The sequence below is a fragment of the Rattus norvegicus genome, chromosome 19, assembly GCF_036323735.1.
Source record: "Rattus norvegicus strain BN/NHsdMcwi chromosome 19, GRCr8, whole genome shotgun sequence".
Taxonomy (NCBI): domain Eukaryota; kingdom Metazoa; phylum Chordata; class Mammalia; order Rodentia; family Muridae; genus Rattus; species Rattus norvegicus.
In genome coordinates, this window is record NC_086037.1 from 31,186,142 (window position 1) to 31,191,610 (window position 5,469).

General features: G+C 46.1%; 1 long non-coding RNA gene across 2 annotated transcripts; it reads left to right on the forward strand.

The window, feature by feature from the left end:
* Nucleotides 1–403: 403 nt before the first annotated feature.
* Nucleotides 404–5,184, forward strand: LOC102555119 (uncharacterized). 2 transcript variants are annotated; one of them, XR_010060414.1, is made up of 3 exons: nucleotides 404–905; nucleotides 1,958–2,075; nucleotides 2,280–3,649. It is a non-coding gene; the product is annotated as an uncharacterized LOC102555119 (long non-coding RNA). The 2 variants fall into 2 exon arrangements; XR_597144.4 differs by lacking the exon at nucleotides 2,280–3,649 and adding an exon at nucleotides 5,043–5,184 and having other exon boundaries at nucleotides 408–905.
* The last annotated feature ends 285 nt before the right edge of the window (nucleotides 5,185–5,469 follow it).

A 5,469-nucleotide genomic window follows, 5' to 3' on the forward strand; every position in this document is an offset into this window, starting at 1 on the left:
GGTAAAGAGCCATTATCCTGATGAAGGAGGGATGCTCTTCTCTCCCATCACCATTAGGACTTGGCAGGAAGCACAAAGAGTGCCCACTGAGACCCAAAGCTCAAGGGACCCCCGAAGGAAACCCACAGCAGCTTCTCTACAGAGTCCCAGACAGCCTGGGATGGCACAGCTCATCGCAGTCAGCAGTTCTACTTGGGGCCGGTTAGGAAACTCCCGGCGCTTGCAGCTTTCATTTTCCGATACCTCTTTGTTCTGCCCGCCCAGGGTTTGTATGGGTTAATGGAAAAATTACTGGTATTTTGCAACAATGCAATCAAAGTCAGTTCAGCAACCCTGATAAAGTGAGACTAGCTCATTCAGACGGCGCTGGCAGGCCTGAACTCACAATTGCAAAGTTTGAATACAAAATAAGATATTCCCCCTTTAAAAAAAAAAAAAAGACAGAATCCGTTGTCATTCATGCTAAAAAGGCATTACAGACTGTCGACACTGTACAGAAAAATAGGAGATGTTGACCTTTTTATTATAGACTTTTCTCTGCTGTTGCCCTCCTTTCAACTGCACATGGCTTCCCCCAGATCCCCCGCCCGCCCTGGGCTCATGCATGCTGTCTTCAGCTGTATGTTATCTCAAATAATTACCCTCGCTTCTGGCTGTCCCTGGCGACTTCTGCTGCTAAAAAAGCTACTCATTGTCGGAGACTGAAGAGGGATTTCCAGCCTGCTTCTTGTGGCCGGGCAACGGCTCTTAATTAACCACTCAGGTATTGTGGGAGCTCCCAGCCCGGCTCGCTTCCATATGGCGCGAACATGTCCGCAGTGATAAGCACGGGAGGAAATACTGTATCAAAAGGGAGCTCGCACAACCGAAAGCTTGTGCAAATTATTTTTAATGATTCTTCTCTGGTAAGTCGGCTTATTTGTTATTTCAAGCAGAGAGAGAGAGAGAGAGAGAGAGAGAGAGAGAGAGAGAGAGAGAGAGAGAAGAAACGCACTTGCCCTTGACCCAGATCCCCCTAGTCCACACCCTCATGCTGCCCCTCATCCTAAATCTTATCCTAAGCGCTGTTGTAGAGAGTCTGCTGGAGACAGAAGCCCTTTCTGTCATCTTACTTGGAAGGGCTTTGCTGTTCTGAAACTCACACACGTGCACATGAGCATACACACACACACACACACACATTTCCCATAAGCAAGTGATTGTGAATAGGTCAAGAAGGAAGCCGTTTGGTCTCAGGTATCCTCGCTTCCACTATTCCTGCTTTAAATAATCGGGAGCAGGAGCCGGATGGAAGGGACGCCTCTTATAAATCTAATTAAAGAGGAAGTTGCATTTACATTTTAAAACCCACCCACCGGCCAGCGTGTGGTGTCACTCGACATTATGCATGATATTCCTTTGCGACAGAAACCATTACATTTAAAAATTCATTACAGCAAGGTTAGTTAGACAAATGATGGATGCAGCCCTTATCCTGCCGTGTATTAGCACAGTTGAAGTGTAAATGATGAAAAATATTTTGTGCTTATCAGCATTTATGTGGAAGTGCGTTCTACAGTGATATATGGTGTTCTATTTCTATTATTGTGACAGAAAGAAAGCAACACAGAACAACCCGGTGTTTATTAGAACACGCTTGCCATGATAACATGACAGACCTGTTGTACATGACTCTAAGTGCTCTCATGTCCAAAACAATGTGAAATGTGTCGGCTGTGCAAATCCGGCTGAAGAGTGTGTGTGTGTGTGTGTGTGTGTGTGTGTGTGTGTTGTTTGTTGTTTGTGGCTCTTTTTTAATAGGCTAATACTAATTTAAAATCATGTAGAAGGTTATAAAGTTGCCGGGCTGGTTAGCCTGTTTCCTTTCTGACGTGCTTAAAAAAGAGTGTGTGCATGTGTTTTGGAGACACCAGACAATGCTATAAAAAGGAGGCTTCTGTGTTTATTTTGTCTTCAGAAATGCAGACTGCCCAATGGGATGGAGTTTCCAGTGTGATGTCATTGGAAACATTGCTCCTCAGAGCAGTGAAATTAGCCCGATAGAAAAAGAACACAGAGCCTCACTTTCCAATCAGGTGAGCATGAAAATCAAAGGCCACAGTGGGGACATCCTGGTCCTATCAGGGCACAGGAGTACTGCAGCTGGGACCAGGGGAGGATTGATGGCCAGAATGCACTGCGGAGTCCCTGTCTCCTGGGGAAGTCACCTCCTAACTCTTTTGGCCAAGTTCACTCACAATGTGGTTCCTGCCTTCTCTCCCCTCTCCTTTTTCTGCCAGCCCAGAACAATGGTGCGTCCAACTGCAAAATGAACCAGAACACAAAAAGAAAAATAAACCCTCGTCGGTCACAAGAAAAAAAAAAGGGAAAGAAAATTTATGACTAAACCCTATTTTAAAAAAGGAACAAAAGGCAGAAGGCCTTCCTCCATTCCCCACAGTGCATTGCACATACCCAGGTGCCCTCCCCAAGGCTTGCAGATAGGACTGCCAGCAGATCTGCTGAGTTATATATGGTGACAGTGGCTCCCTGTTAGCTGATGCATTTTGTGAACTGTAGTTCTCTCTCTCTCTCTCTCTCTCTCTCTCTCTCTCTCTCTCTCTCTCTCTCTCTCTCTCTTTCCTGCTTCCTATGCATAACAAATCCTTTGGTGTCTGAGCATCTCTCAGCTTGAGGGAGACCCAGGTTCGCTGCACATTTCTCCAGGGGTTTGCCCCCAGCGCCTTTTTCCTTCACCATGTGTCTTGGGGAGGATGTCGTTGTGTACATTAGCAAGGTGAAGCTTAGCACCCTCTGGGCCACTGCTGGCATAGGAAACAAGGAGCCGACCAGCCAAGGATAATACAGGCCTCAGCACTTCCTAGGCTGCCTGCCCCGATCCTTCTCAGCCCGGTTGTTATCTTTAGGAAGTGCAAGGTGGAGGAGAGGGAAATCTTATCTGGCTCCCATCCCAGTTATAAGATGCAAAGCCCCTCCTGTACACCTTGGGAACATTGTCACGTCGGGGTCAAATCTCGCTCAAACGGACTCCAGTGACTGAAGGGGCCTGTGACCTACATTGTTCTCCATGTCCTTTGTGGCATAAAACAGACTCAGCTGATTTCTTTCAAAGCTCATGTTACCACATTTTTCGAGAGTGTGGAGCATCAACTCTCTCTTCATAATGTGTGCTTCCTCTTGCATTTATTCACTAATGCACATTTCATTTATTTTAAACACACGCACACGCACACACACACACACACACACACACACACACACACACACGCTCGCCCTTTCCTTTCAGAACATTCTGGAAGCAACTTGCCCAAGTACACCCTGTCAGTCCATTTCCCAGTGGAAGAATTTCCGCAAGCTGGGATCTGAGAGACTGTGGACTGACCCGGAGTTGCCCTATTAAATGCATTTGCGTCTTGGAGCTGAAGAATATTTGCTGAAAGCTGGATTACCACTTGGTAGGCCACCAGCAGCTGTTGAAAAGCAGGGCATAAAAGCTTGTTTATGTCTTTAATGGCCCACTTAATTGATGAAGCAAGTATGTTCTTCATAATAAAATACCAAGGAATAATCTTAATACCCCAATGTATGCTGCTAGTGAATTAAGAAACATCTGCTGTAATGTAAAAGAACGTTTTATTTGGGGTCTTCATTAAAAACATGATTCTATGGACTTCTGCTGATTTATATTGTACACAACAAATTAGCATGTCTTGAAGTCATTATTCTTCACAATTAAACTTACATGTCCAGTCTCAGAGGGGGAAGTCTACCCCTTCAGTGATCTTAGCGCACACTGGGTTCATTCATTCCATCCAGGAGATGTGGAGTCCAACGTCTCCAGAGTGTCCGTTTACATCTACTCCTCTTAGGAAGACACGAAAACCCAGCCCTGCTCCCGAGGGCTTCTGCTCCAAGGAGTTGCAGGAAACTAAGTGTAACTCCTTTCGGGAAGCTCTAGTCTGACTCCATTGTGGAGTTCACTTCCATGAACTCAGGATTTGGGCTTCATGGAGGACAAAGAAGATTTCCGCACCCCGAAGGCTGAGACTATGATTTGAAGGTAGGTTGGAAGAAATCTATCCTGGAAGACATCTATCCCACCCAGAAACAGAGCTTTGAGAGCCTGGGATGGAGTGTAGATGTCTGAGAGGAAGAAGGTGCTGAAGGGACAGGGTGTGACCAGCTTACCAGTGCTGGCTCCCATCCCCCTTCTCCAGATGGCGTCTGTCTCCCACACACCCGCTATCACACCAGGAAGCCACATGTCACCACCCCTGCACCCAACACCACTCATGATACAGGGACATGTCAATTGCTTCCTGGAGTTTGGTCCCTAGAACAGCCCTCGTGCTTCAGAAGCCAAAAGACAAGTTATTTTAAAAGCGAGCACAGGGCAGGCTGGTGGTTCAAGGGCAGAGATTTGCAAGCCTGGCTGCTTTGGAGGCTGAGCTGGAAAAACAGAGAAGAACCTGTACTCTGATCTCACTGCTGGGGGATGCCCTTGAATACACAGAAGCCATAGGGGTTTTCTGGTTTTGTTGTTTAAATTTTTAGATTGAATTAAGTTAGATTCTCCATTCTCTTTTTCTTGGTCTCCTGAGTGCTGGGATTACGCATTGGGTTTTTTGGGGGTGGGGTGGGGTGGAGGCGGGCAACTTCGGGGGCTGGAGTACTGTACATCAAACCTAGGGCTTAGAACATGCCGAACACACATTGTTTTGTGTGCAGAGACAGAAGTGTACTGCTCTGGAGGGAAAGATAGGGGTTTCTGTTTCTTTGTTCATCTGTTTGTCTGTTTTAAGATGGATGGCACTTTTCTCAGGCAAGAGGATTCCATGAGCCTCTCTGGCTTTAAAAAATGCAATACTAGCAACTGTCGGTAGGAAGGTTATATGGTATGGTTGCTATGGCTGATAGCGTGGTAATTCTTCAAAACATTAAAAACAGAATCGCCGAGGGTCGAGCAATTCTGCTTCTAGGCATATACTTCAAAGAACCGGAAGCATAGCTCTCAAGACAAATGTATCTATCTTGCTTCACAGGAGCCTTGTTCGCAACAGCCACAAGGAAGCCACACAAAGACCCATCAATATATGATCAAAACTGTCCTACGGGAAGAGGATGGAATATTACTCAACCTTTAAAAGCAAGTAAATTCTGAAACAGCCTACAACATGGATCATGTCAGGTGAAGTGAAAACAGATAAAAGAACAGATTCTGTGTGTCTTAGTTGCTCTTCTGTTGCTGTGACGAGACTCTATGACCAAGGCAACTTATTGAAGAGCTTACTGGGGTCTTACAGCTCCTGAGGGATGAAAGTTCATTACTATCATGGCAGAGAGCATGGCGGCAGCCAGGTACATCGTAAGACATACACGCGAGGCAGAGAGAACAAGACACTGGGAATGGTGGGGCTTTTTTTTCTTTGAAAGCTCAAAGCCAGTCTCCCAATGACATACCTCCTCCAA